This window comes from Oryx dammah, unplaced genomic scaffold, assembly GCF_014754425.2.
Source record: "Oryx dammah isolate SB20612 unplaced genomic scaffold, SCBI_Odam_1.1 HiC_scaffold_26, whole genome shotgun sequence".
Taxonomy (NCBI): Eukaryota; Metazoa; Chordata; class Mammalia; order Artiodactyla; family Bovidae; genus Oryx; species Oryx dammah.
Window position 1 is genome coordinate 79,865,842 of NW_024070210.1, and position 13,622 is coordinate 79,879,463.

At 41.7% G+C, this 13,622-nt stretch overlaps 1 pseudogene; it reads left to right on the forward strand.

Annotated features, from left to right (window-relative positions):
* Nucleotides 1–516: 516 nt before the first annotated feature.
* On the forward strand, nucleotides 517–1,486 carry LOC120853451 (annotated as a pseudogene).
* Nucleotides 1,487–13,622: the final 12,136 nt, after the last annotated feature.

Genomic DNA, 13,622 nt, shown 5'->3' on the forward strand with positions numbered 1-13,622 from the left:
GATTATATGTTCAGAGACGTAGAGGTGAAGCTAAAGATAAATTTGGTGGCAGAGAGAGAATCGAAGGAAAAAAAATTGCCCCATCAAGAACCATGGAAAATAAAGCAATTATAGGAAAAATAAAATGTTAAATGTAGCAAATGGGATGAGAACTATTAAATAAAAAATTACAATGTATGCATGTATATATACATATATATTATGATTATCTGTGTAAGTATAGACATAATTATATATTTATACATAATTTTATATGATATTCCTAGGAGTCAGTATCATATCATTGAACATGATATTCCTATATCTGCCTGAAGATGGGGAAAACTGGTTCTTTCTTGGGGCAGGAAAACGAAGTTATACCTTCATGACCTGAATCATATTATTATTTGTTCTGAATAAAATAACCAAAAAGATAAACAAATACTTGCAAGAGTAGGTTCTAAAGCCAATTACCTGTCAAAGATGTAAATCACTTTTCCCCTCAAAAACATAGATGGGGCTTCAGTGGTGTCCTGGCGGAGTGGACAGGCCCTCCAGTTGGCGATATGTGTAACACACTGACTTACTGTGACCTAGGAAAGGCTGCCAAAGATGTCTTCAACAAAGCATATGGATTTGGCATGGTCAAAATAGACCTGAGAACCAAATCACGTAGTGGAGTGGAATTTTTTACTTCTGGTCATGCTTACACTGATACAGGGAAAGTATCAGGCAACCTAGAGACCAATACAAGATCTGTAACTATGGACTGACCTTCACCCAGAAGTGGAACACAAACAATACTCTTGGGACAGAAATCTCTCAGGAGAATAAGTTGGCTGAAGGGTTGAAACTGACTCTTGATACCATATTTGTACCGAACAAAGGAAAGAAGTGTGGGAAATTGAAGACCTCATATAAACCGGATTGTTTCAGTCTTGGCAGTAATGTTGATATAGATTTTTCTGGACCAACCGTCTATGGCTTGGCTGTGTTGGCCTTTGAAGGTTGACTTGCTGGCTATCAGATGAGTTTTGACCCAGACAAATGCAAACTGTCACAGAATAATTTCATCCTGGGTTACAAGGCCGCAGACTTCCAGCTGCACACTCATGTGAATGATGGCACTGAGTTTGGAGGGTCGATCTACCAGAAGGTGAATGAGAAGATTGAAATGTCAATAAACCTCGTGTGGACAGCCAGCAGTAACAACACCCACTTTGGCATTGCTGCTAAGTACAAGCTGGACTGTAGAACTTCTCTCTATGCTAAAGTAAACAATGCCAGCCTGATTGGACGGGGCTACACTCAGACCCTTTGACCAGGAGTGAAACTGACCCTGTCAATGCTAATCGATGGAAAGAAATTCAGGGCAGGAGGGCACAAGTTCGGGCTGGGATTTGAACTAGAAGTTTAATGTGGCTTTGAATAAAGCATCAGCTTTGTCCCTGGAGGTGAAGAGAAACGAACCCACTATGTTTTGGCCTTAAAATTCTTCTGTGAAATTCAAAAGTGTGAACTTTTTATTCTTCCAAAGAATTGTAATCCTCCCCACACTGAAGCTTAGGCACCAAGTCCATCCTAAGGGAGGTGCTTGAAGGCATGCCTGGAAGTCGTCACATTCGTGCCCCATTTCAGTTCAGTCCCTCAGTGTTATTATCAGTGTGTTCCTCAGCGACAGTGCAGTGTCACAAAGGAGGTGACCCGACCCTCCAGTTGTCCATCACGTCCTGCATGTCCCACACCACTTTTCCATGACCTTGTAATACACTGGTCTCTGTACGGTAGTAGAATCTTTGGTTTTGCATCACAGTAAAATAAAAGAAACCCATCACATTTGGAACATAAATTGAAAAAAAAAACAACAAACGCATAGGTGGGGAATTCCCCAGTGATCCAGTGGTTTGAGTTCCACGCTTCCACTGCAGGGGCACGGGTTCAATCCCTGGTCAAGGGATTAAGATCCCACATTCTGGACAGCCAAAGAAACCCAAAAAACAATGACAACAACAAAAAGCATATGTGGACTCATAGCCAGAAAAGGCAAACTATACTAGGCATACTTTGGCAAGAAACTGCCTGATACAGAAGGATTGTCTCTGTATATTTAAGACTGACTCTAAAACTGGTTGCAGAATCCTTGCTAATAAGACTTAGACATGCAATATTTGAAAAAGAACAGACTTATTCCAGGTATAATTCCTATTCCAAGGAATTAGGAATGGACACCAGGAAAAGAATAAGAGCTTCAGTTCAGTTCAGTTCAGTTCAGTCGCTCAGTCATGTTCAACTCTTTGTGACCCCATGAACTGCAGCACGCCAGGCCTCCCTGTCCATCACCATCTCCCGGAGTTCATACAAACTCACGTCCATCAAGTTGGTGACGCCATCCAGCCATCTCATCCTCTGTCATCACCTTTTCCTCCTGCCCCCAATCCCTCCCAGCATCAAAGTCTTTTCCAATGAGTCAACTCTTCGCATGAGGTGGCCAAAGTATTGGAGTTTCAGCTTTAGCATCACTCCTTCCAAAGAACACCCAGGGCTAATCTCTTTTAGAATGGACTGGTTGTATCTCCTTGCAGTCCAAGGGACTCTCAAGAGTCTTCTCCAACACCACAGTTCAAAAGCATCAATTCTTAGGCGCTCAGCTTTCTTCACAATCCAACTCTTGCATCCATACATTACCACTGGAAAAACCATAGCCTTGACTAGACAGACCTTTGTTGGCAAAGTAATGTCTCTGCTTTTCAATATGCTATCTAGGTTGGTCATAACTTTTCTTCCAAGGAGTAAGCGTCTTTTAATTTCATGGCTGCAATCACCATCTGCAGTGATTTTGGAGCCCAAAAAGATAAAGTCTGACACTGTTTCCACTGTTTCCCCATCTATTTCCCATGAAATGATGGGACCAGATGCCATGATCTTCGTTTTCTGAATGTTGAGCTTTAAGCCAACTTTTTCACTCTCCTCTTTCACTTTCAAGAGGCTTTTTAGTTCCTCTTCACTTTCTGCCATAAGGGTGGTGTCATCTGCATATCTGAGGTTATTGATATTTCTCCCGGCAATCTTGATTCCAGCTTGTGCTTCCTCACACCCAGCATTCTCATGATGTACTCTGCATAGAAGTTAAATAAGCAGGGTGACAATATACAGCCTTGATGTACTCCTTTTCCTATTTGGAACCAGTCTGTTGTTCCATGTCCATTTCTAACTGTTGCTTCAAAAAAAAAGATATAAGTATCTGAATGCAAAGTTCCAAAGAATAGCAAGGAGACATAAGAAAGCCTTCCTCAGCAATCAATGCAAAGAAATAGAAGAAAACAACAGAATGGGAAGGACTAGAGATATCTTCAAGAAAATTAGAGATACCAAGGGGACATTTCATGCAAAGATAGGCTTGATAAAGGACAGAAATGGTCTGGACCTAACAGAAGCAGAAGATATTAAGAAAAGGTGGCAAGAATACACAGAAGAACTGTTCAAAAAAGATCTTCACGACCAAGATAATCACGATGGTGTGATCACTCACCAAGAGCCAGACATCCTGGAATGTGAAGTCAAGTGGGCCTCAGAAAGCATCACTATGAACAAAGCTAGTGGAGGTGATGGAATTCAAGTTGAGCTATTTCCAATCCTGAAAGATATCCTGTGAAAGTGCTGCACTCAATATGCAGCAAATCTGGAAACCTCAGCAGTGGCCACAGGACTGGAAAAGGTCAGTTTTCATTCCAATCCCAAAGAAAAGCAATGCCAAAGAATGCTCAAACTACTGCAAATTGTACTCATCTCACATGCTAGTAAAGTAATGCTCAAAAGTCTCCAAGCCAGGCTTCAGCAGTATGCAAACTGTGAACTTCTAGATGTTCAAGCTGGTTTTAGAAAAGGCAGAGGAACCAGAGATCAAATTGCCAACATCCGCTGGATCATGGAAAAAGGAAGAGAGTTCCAGAAAACATCTATTTCTGCTTTATTGACTATGCCAAAGCCTTTGACTGTTAGGATCACAGTAAGAGCTTAGGGAGGCCCAAATGAAAGCAGGATGGGGAAAGAGGCTCCACAGTTTTCATCTTCAGTCCACCCTTAGATACCCTCCTATGTCCATAAGTGTGTTGGGTCAGAATTCAAAATTACTTAAGCTCACAACATTTGATCCATTCCATTACTGAACCAATAACACACACACACAGAGCTGTATAGATATATTAATAGATACCTTAGAAGTTAAGAGCATGGGGTTTGGAGACAAATCCCATTACTAATGGACAGTGATGATATGTGGTTCGGCAAGTTATTTAACCTCTCTATGACCCGGTTTCCCTATGTGTAAATGGGGATAGTATCACCTACCTCAACGGGTATTTATAAAGATGAAAATACTTAATGAATCTGAGTTTGATACACAGTAAGCACTTAAAAAAAAAAAAGGCAATTGGACCCTCCTTGGAAGAAAGAGGCTGATTGTAATAGGAAACAACCATCAGCTTGACCTCATCATCATCTGCTTCCTCCAGCTGCATCTTGGGCTTTGACTCTTTGGGTCTCAACACACAAGACACATGAGGCCATAAGAGGCTCAAGGCATTGACAGAGAAACATCATTTTCAGAAGAGAACTCCAAACAAAATATGCAAACCTGACCTTGGAGAAGTATAAGATATCGACTCTGCCCTTAAGGTGCTATCAGCCTGAGTGGGGATGGGAGAAGGCACAGGGCTGAGACAGAGGGTTTGGTTGGAAACTCCAAACAGGTGTATCTAAGAAGCCTTCCCTGCAGACAAAATCATCTTCAGAGGAGATGATGCCTGTGCTGAATCTGGAGCAAAGAGCAGGAGCAATCCAGAGGAGGAGAATGTAAGTATAGAAATACAGGGATAGCGTTACATTTCTTGTAAAAGGAGCTTGCAATGGCAAAGAGAAACAGACCAGGGCCAGATCAACAAAATCCCAGCCTTGGAAGCCAAGGAATTTAAACTATCAGAAAAGTCAGTGGAGATGGAGAAGGAGACAGCAATCCACTCCAGTATTCTCGGCAGGAGAACCCCATGGACAGATGAGCTGAGCAGGTTACAGTCCATGGGGTCTCAAGAGTTGGACACAACTTAGTGGCTAAGCAACAACAACAACTGAATAGCACAGGGAAGTATATTCAATTTTCTGTGATAAACCGTAATGGAAAAGAATGTTGAAAAAGAATAATATATTTGTATGTATGTATCTGAATCACTTTGCTGTACAGCAGAAATTAACACAACGTTATAAATCAACTATATTTCAATAAAATGTAAAAAAAGAAAAAAGTTGATGGAGAGCCATTGTTGAATTTTAGCAATGAGATGGACTTGATCAGATTTTCATCTTGGAAAGATCGCCTCAGCTTAGTTTGGAAGCAACAGCAGAAAAGAAGCTACAGCTCTACTCCAGGCAAGATACATGACCACCTCAGTAAGATAAAGTAACAGTGGGGTGAGGAGGAGATCAGCTTACACAGAGCAGATATAATTTTGGCAGGACTTGGTAATAGTTGGATGTGGAAGAAGTGAGAGGAAGAATCATGGCTGATTCTGAGGTTTCTGACTTGGACGACTGAATGAACATTTGGTTAACACAAAATACAAGAAAAGGAACAGCGGTCTTGGAAGCAAATGAGTACAGTGCTGTAGAAAGTCACAGAGGTCACTGTGTGCTATGATGATAACAAAAAGTGTTTAAGAGGCCTTGTCTGATAGACACAATGTGATCTGGTGTCTTTAAATACCTAGTTTGGGGCTTTGACGACTCAACAAAGTTAAGGCTGGAAAGAGAGTATGGTGATCTGGTGGGTATGTCCTGGGAGGAAGAGAAAGGCACGGCTTGAGCTAAAGCACAGAGAGGAGTAGCCAGCTGCCCAAACACTGAGGACCTGCACACCTGAGAGTTATTACTGTCACTGAGATTCTCTCCAGGCATCAAGCAAAGCACCTGGGGCTCACCACCAAGTTAAGAAGAATATGTATAAATAGAATACTTTATACAGATATATATTCTTCCCCATGTTACCAAGTGGCCCACTCACTTGGCCAGAGAATGCTATAGAAGAGTACATGAGCAAAGACTTTCCAAGTAGGCATACATATTTTCAAGAAATTGATTTCCTCATTTATATGAAAGTTTAGAGCTTCCCTGGTGGCTCATCTGGTAAAGAATCTGCCTACAATGCAGGAGACCTGGATTCAATCCCTGGGTTGGGAAGATCCTCTGGAGAAGGAAATGGCTACCCACTCCAGTATTCTGGCCTGGAGAATTCGATGTATTATATAGTCCATGGGGTCACAAAGAGTCAGACACAACTGAGCAACTTTCACTTTCATGAAAGTTCAGAAAAGGGAAATATATATAATATTAATAGAGGCAGAAAGTGGATCAGTGGTTGCCTGGGGCTGGGGGTGAGAGTGGGGATTAACTATTAAGGACTGGAAGGATCTTATTGGAGTGATGAAAATGTTCTAAGACTGTCTTAATGAGATTGTTGCAATGTCACTGTATACTTAATTTTTATAGGTAAAATATACTTCAGTAAATTTGCTTTTTAAAAGGGAAATCAATCTGAAGATCTTCAACTTCTATCTGTGGTCTTTTTGAAAAATGATCTTCCTGAGAATGCACCTGTGTTCAAAGTTATGCAAAACCTCCTTTTCTACCTCCCCTTCCCATTAGCCAAACTTAAAAAAGGAAGAAAGTCACATTATTCTACTGTGACTCAGAGTGAAAAAACTTCCCAGTTGCCAAGAAAAACATTCTAAATATTGGTTTCTGGGATGCTTCATTTAATATTTAAATGCCTTAGGATTTCTTATCTTTCTCTAGTTTATATTTAATTTTGTTAAGAGTATAGCCTGGTATTAGAAATCAAGTGTTTCAGCTTGTGTTGGGCTGTTGTGAATTTAGATAGAATGGGGTCGGGGGAGGGCAGTGGGTGTGTGGATAGTTTTCATTTAAGGACTTTTCCACACCTCAGCTCTCATCAAGGAACACATATGGGGAGTGGGATGGGGAATTATACAGGAACAAAGCAAAGATAATATTGATACAAAAAAAAGTCAGTGTTGAAACTAATGTTTTCAAGAATTGGATTGGCTAGATATTGAAGAGATTCAGAACAAGCTTCCTCAAAACATGCCACTTTGTCATTTGAATTATTTTGACTTGAATTCAATCAAAGCCTAAAAGACTCAGGAAGACCTTTTTATAATACCTCTACCTTCGATGCCTAAAACAACTTAGAGGGCCTAGTCTAGGGAGAGAACTATCACCAAAGATAATCACAAAGAATATGGGCCAAAGATAAGGGAAGCTGGCAGGGAACTTCAAAGTCCTCTCTATGTCCCCATTGTCTCTGCATGGCAGGGCAATAATTTATTTACCAAATGTTTGCTCTTCCCATCTTCCTATGAATTACCTTCCTTCACTTTGAAGCCCAGACCCCTACCTTCTCTCCTTAGCTCAGAATGACATGTAAGCCTCAATTTCCTGACTGTCTTTGACCCTGTTATGTCTATGTGAGGTTCCCACAAGTATGAAGTTACATTTGTTTTTCTCCTGTTAATCTGTCTTATGTCAATAGAGAGGGCATATATGTGTCTTTGGAGCCAGATGGCCAGATTCAAATTCCAGATCTGACTCTTACTAGCTGGGTCACCTTGGGGAAGTCCTTTAACCTCTCTTTGCCTCATTTTGCCCATGTGTAATATGGGGATACTAAGCCATGCTATGTGGGGCCACCCAAGATGGATGGGTCATAGTGGAGAGGTCTGACAGAATGTGGTCCACTGGAGAAGAGAATGGCAAACCACTTTAGTATTCTTGCCTTGAGAACCCCATGAACAGTATGAAAAGGCAAAATGATAGGATACTGAAAGGGGAACTCCCCCGGGTCGGTAGGTGCCCAATATGCTACTGGAGATCAGTGGAGAAATAACTCCAGAAAGAATGAAGGGATGGAGCAAAGCAAAAACAATATCCAGCTGTGGATGTGACTGGTGATAGAAGCAAGGTCTGATGCTGTAAAGAGCAATATTGCATAGGAACCTGGAATGTCAGGTCCATGAATCAAGGCAAATTGGAAGTGGTCAAATAGGAGATGGCAAGAATGAACATCGACATTCTAGGAATCAGCAAACTAAAATGGACTGGAATGGGTGAATTTAACTCAGATGACCATTATATCTACTACTGCGGGCAGGAATCCCTTAGAAGAAATGGAGTAACCATCCTGGTCAACAAGAGAGTTCTAAATGCAGTACTTGGATGCAATCTCAAAAATGACAGAATGATCTCTTTTCATTTCCAAGGCAAACCGTTCAATATCACAGTAATCCAAGTCTATGCCCCAACCAGTAACACTGAAGAAGCTGAAGTTGAATGGTTTTATGAAGACCTACAAGACTTTTAGAACTAACACCCAAAAAAGATGTCCTTTTCATTATAGGGGACTGGAATGCGAAAGTAGGAAGTCAAGAAACACCTGGAGTAACAAGTAAATTTGGCCTTGGTACAAAATGAAGCAGGGCAAAGGCTAATAGAGTTTTGCTAAGAGAACGCACTGGTCATAGCAAACACCCTCTTCCAACAACACAAGAGAGGACTCTACACATGGACATCACCAGATGGTCAACACTGAAATCACATTGATTATATTCTTTCCAGCCAAGATGGAGAAGCTCTATACAGTCAGCAAAAACAAGACCAGGAGCTGACTGTGGCTCAGATCATGAACTCCTTATTGCCAAATTCAGACTTCAGTTGAAGAAAGTAGGGAAAACCACTAGACCATTCAGGTATGACCTAAATCAAATCCCTTATGATTATACAGTGGAAGTGAGAAATAGATTTAAGGGACTAGATCTGATAGAGTGCCTGATGAACTATGGACAGAGGTTTGTGACATTGTACAGGAGACAGGGATCAAGACCATCCCCATGGAAAAGAAATGCAAAAAAGCAAAATGGGTGTTTGGGGAGAGCTGAGAAAAGAAGAGAAATGAAAAGCAAGGGAGAAAAGGAACGATATAAGCATCTGAATGCAGAGTTCCAAAGAATAGCAAGGAGAGGTAAGAAAGCCTTCCTCAGCAATCAATGCAAAGAAATAGAGGAAAACAACAGAATGGGAAAGACTAGAGATCTCTTCAAGAAAATTAGAGATACCAAGGGAACATTTCATGCAAAGATGGGCTCGATAAAGGACAGAAATGGTCTGGACCTAACAAAAGCAGAAGATATTAAGAAGAAGTGGCAAGAATACACAGGACAACTATACAAAAAAGAGCTTCACGACCCAGATAATCACGATGGTGTGATCACTCACCTAGAACCAGACATCCTGGAATGTGAAGTCAAGTGGGCCTCAGAAAGCATCACTACGAACAAAGCTAGTGGAGGTGATGGAATTCCAGTTGAGCTATTTCAAATCCTGAAAGATGATGCTGGGAAAGTGCTGCACTCAATATGCCAGCAAATTTGGAAACCTCAGCAGTGGCCACAGGACTGGAAAAGGTCAGTTTTCATTCCAATCCCAAAGAAAAGCAATGCCAAAGAATGCTCAAACTACCGCACAATTGCACTCATCTCACATGCTAGTAAAGTAATGCTCAAAATTCTCCAAGCCAGGCTTCAGCAGTATGTGAACCATGAACTTCCAGATGTTTAAGCTGGTTTTAGAAAAGGCAGAGGAACCAGAGATCAAATTGCCAACATCCACTGGATCATGGAAAAAGTAAGAGAGTTCCAGAAAAACATCTATTTCTGCTTTATTGACTATGCCAAAGCCTTTGACTGTGTGGATCACAATAAACTGTGGAAAATTCTGAAAGAGATAGGAATACCAGACCACCTGACCTGCCTCTTGAGAAACCTATATGCAGGTCAGGAAGCAACAGTTAGAACTGGACATGGAACAACAGACTGATTCCAAATAGGAAAAGGAGTACGTCAAGGCTGTATATTGTCACCCTGCTTATTTAACTTCTATGCAGAGTACATCATGAGAAATGCTGGGCTGGAAGAAGCACAAGCTGGAATCAAGATTGCCGGGAGAAATATCAATAACCTCAGATATGCAGATGACACCACCCTTATGGCAGAAAGTGAAGAACTAAAGAGCCTCTTGATGAAAGTGAAAGAGGAGAGTGAAAAAGTTGGCTTAAAGCTCAACATTCAGAAAATGAAGATCATGGCATCTGGGCCCACCACTTTATGGGAAATAGATGGGGAAACAGTGGAAACAGTGTCAGACTTTATTTTGTTGGGCTCCAAAATCACTGCAGATGGTGACTGCAGCCATGAAATTAAAAGACGCTTACTCCTTGGAAGAAAAGTTATGACCAACCTAGATAGCATATTGAAAAGCAGAGACATTACTTTGCCAACAAAGGTCCGTCTAGTCAAGGCTATGGTTTTTCCAGTGGTCGTGTATGGATGTGAGAGTTGGACTGTAAAGAAAGCTGAGCACCAAAGAACTGATGCTTTTGAACTGTGGTGTTGGAGAAGACTCTTGAGAGTCCCTTGGACTGCAAGGAGATCCAACCAGTCCATTCTAAAAGAGATCAGTCCTGGGTATTCTTTGGAAGGAATGATGCTAAAGCTGAAACTCCAGTACTTTGGCCACCTCATGCAAAGAGTTGACTCATTGAAAAAAAGTCTGATGCTGGGAGGGATTGGGGGCAGGAGGAGAAGGGGCTGACAGAGGATGAGATGGCTGGATGGCATCACCGACTCGATGGACGTGAGTTTGGGTGAACTCCAGGAGTTGGTGATGGACAGGGAGGCTTGGCGTGCTGTGATTTATGGGGTCGCAAAGAGTTGGACACGACTGAGCGAGTGAACTGAACTGAACTGAATTGAATATGGGGATAATAAAGCACCTATCTTCAGATTGTTCTGTGGAACGACTTGACTCATATAATGTATTAGAATAATATTCGCCTTAGAGTGAATATTTGATAAATGTTACCTGTTGCTTTGTGTGGCTGAAGACATTATATAAATGGCATCATACAATTAAAAAAAAAAATCTGTCTTATGTCAGTTTAATGAATACACCAGCCAATAGGTCGGAGAAATTTTTTTCCTCCCCAACACTATCTTGTACTTGCCCCTTCAGAATTATGCCTTCCTGGTCTCTACTCTGTTTTGTGCTCTTGGAGGCTGTCTATACCTGACCTGTATAGATTACATCTGGCTTCCCAAAGGGTTCTGACAATGGAGGGTGCCATAGATGGTAATAGTATTGATAACAGTAGGTCAGAGAAGGGCAAGGAATTAAGTTGTAGTATTAACTCCTGTGGCTCCCTCCTGCAGGGGTGCCTGAATCTTGCCAAAACACTTGACCTGAAGTCACAGCTCGTGATGGGCAGCCCTCTAGCTCTCTTTGTTGGGGTAACCCACTTAAAGATGTTTGCTCCTTGGAAGAAAAGCTATGACAAACCTACACAGTGTATTAAGAAGCAGAGACACAACTTTACCAACAAAGGTCTGTATAGTTAAAGCTATGGTTTTTCCACTAGTCATGTATGGAAGTGAGATTTGGACCATAAAGAAAGCTGACTGCCGAAGAATTGATGCTTTCAAAATGTGATGTTATCACTCATTATCAGAGAAATGCAAATCAAAATCACAGGGAGGTACCATTTCACACCAGTCAGAATGGCTGCTATCCAAAAGTCTACAAGCAATAAATGCTGGAGAGGGTGTGGAGAAAAGGGAACCCTCTTACATTGTTGGTGGGAATGCAAACTAGTACAGCCACTATGGAGAACAGTGTGGAGATTCCTTAAAAAACTGGAAATAGAACTGCCATATGACCCAGCAATCCCACTACTGGGCATACACGCTGAGGAAACCAGAATTGAAAGAGACACGTGTACCCCAATGTTCATCGCAGCACTGTTTATAATAGCCAGGACATGGAAACAACCTAGATGTCCATCAGCAGATGAATGGATAAGAAAGCTGTGGTACATATACACAATGGAGTATTACTCAGCCATTAAAAAGAATACATTTTAATCCATTCTAATGAGGTGGATGAAACTAGAGCCTATTATACAGAGTGAAATAAGCCAGAAAGAAAAACACCAATACAGTATACTAACGCATATCTATGGAATTTAGAAAGATGGTAATGATGACCCTGTATGCAAGACAGCAAAAGAGACACAGATGTATAGAACAGTCTTTTGGACTCTGTGTGAGAGGGAGAGGGTGGGATGATTTGGGAGAATGGCATTGAAACATGCATATTATCATATGTGAAACAAATCGCCAGTCCAGATTCGATGCACGAGACAGGGTGCTCGGGGCTGGTGCCCTGGGATGACCCAGAGGGATGGGATGGGGAGGGAGGTGGGAGGGGGGTTTAGGATGGGGAACACTTGTACACCCGTGGCAGATTCATGTCATTGTATGGCAAAACCACTACAATATTGTAAAGTAATTAGCCTCCAATTAAAATAATAAATTCATATTTTAAAAATTAAAAAAAAAATTAATAAAGATGTGATGTTAGAGAAGACTCTTGAGAGGCCCTTGGACTGCAAAAAGATCAAACCAGTCAATCCTAAAGGAAATCAGTCCCGAATATTCATTGGAAGGACTGATGCTGAAGTTGAAGCTCCAATACTTTGGTCACCTGGATCTGAAGAGCTGACTCATTAGAAAAGACCTTGATGGTGGGAAAGATTGAAGGCAAGAAGAGAAGGGGATTATAGAGGATGAGACTGTTGGATGGCATCACTGACGCAATGGAGGTGAGTTTGAGCAAGCTCTGGGAGTTGGTGATGGAAAGGAAGCCTGGCGTGTTGCAGTCCATGGGGTTGCAAAGTGTTAGACACAACTGACTGACTGAACAGCAACTTCCTCTTCTTATCCCTTCAGGCCTGGATGGTAGCTGTTGCTGACTCCCCTGTTGCTGACTCCAGGTACCACACAATCCCTGCACGTTTCCTATACCTTATCTCTGAAAATAGTCCCTTCATGAAAACTCTCTTTAATTTATCTGATTTGATTCTGTCATCTATTTCCTGACAGTATTCAACTGATTTAGGACCTTCGTATCTCCTGCTACAGTAATCTCTTAGCTGCCAGATCAAACTGTGCATGAGCACATAGACACTCACACAGAGAGAAATTGTCTCTAGAAGGCAAAAATCTAACCATGTCAATATCCGACCCTGTCACCTTTCTTATTAAATTTCAATATCTCTCCTCTGTCCTCTAGATAAAGCTCAGGCTCTCTATCTCCGCATTCAATAAGTGCCACCATCTGGCCCTTGACTAATTCCCTAGCCTCATCTCCAGCCCATCCCCACTTCACACTGGATGTTCCAGGAATACCAAACTCTCTGTAGTTTCTCCCACTGTGCTTTTCTCTCCTTGCCACCTTCCTTGCACTTGGTGTGCCCTCCCACATTCCTAAACTCCTTATTTCATTCATCCTTTAAGAATCAGCTAAGGAGGGACTTCCCTGGTAGTCCCGTGGTTAAGAATCTGCCTTCCAATGCAGGGTACACAGGTTCGATCCCTGTCCAGGAAACTAAGATCCCGCATGCCTCATGGCCAAAAAACCAAGATGTAAAGCAGAAGCAATATTGTTAGGGAAGCACACTGATTGAA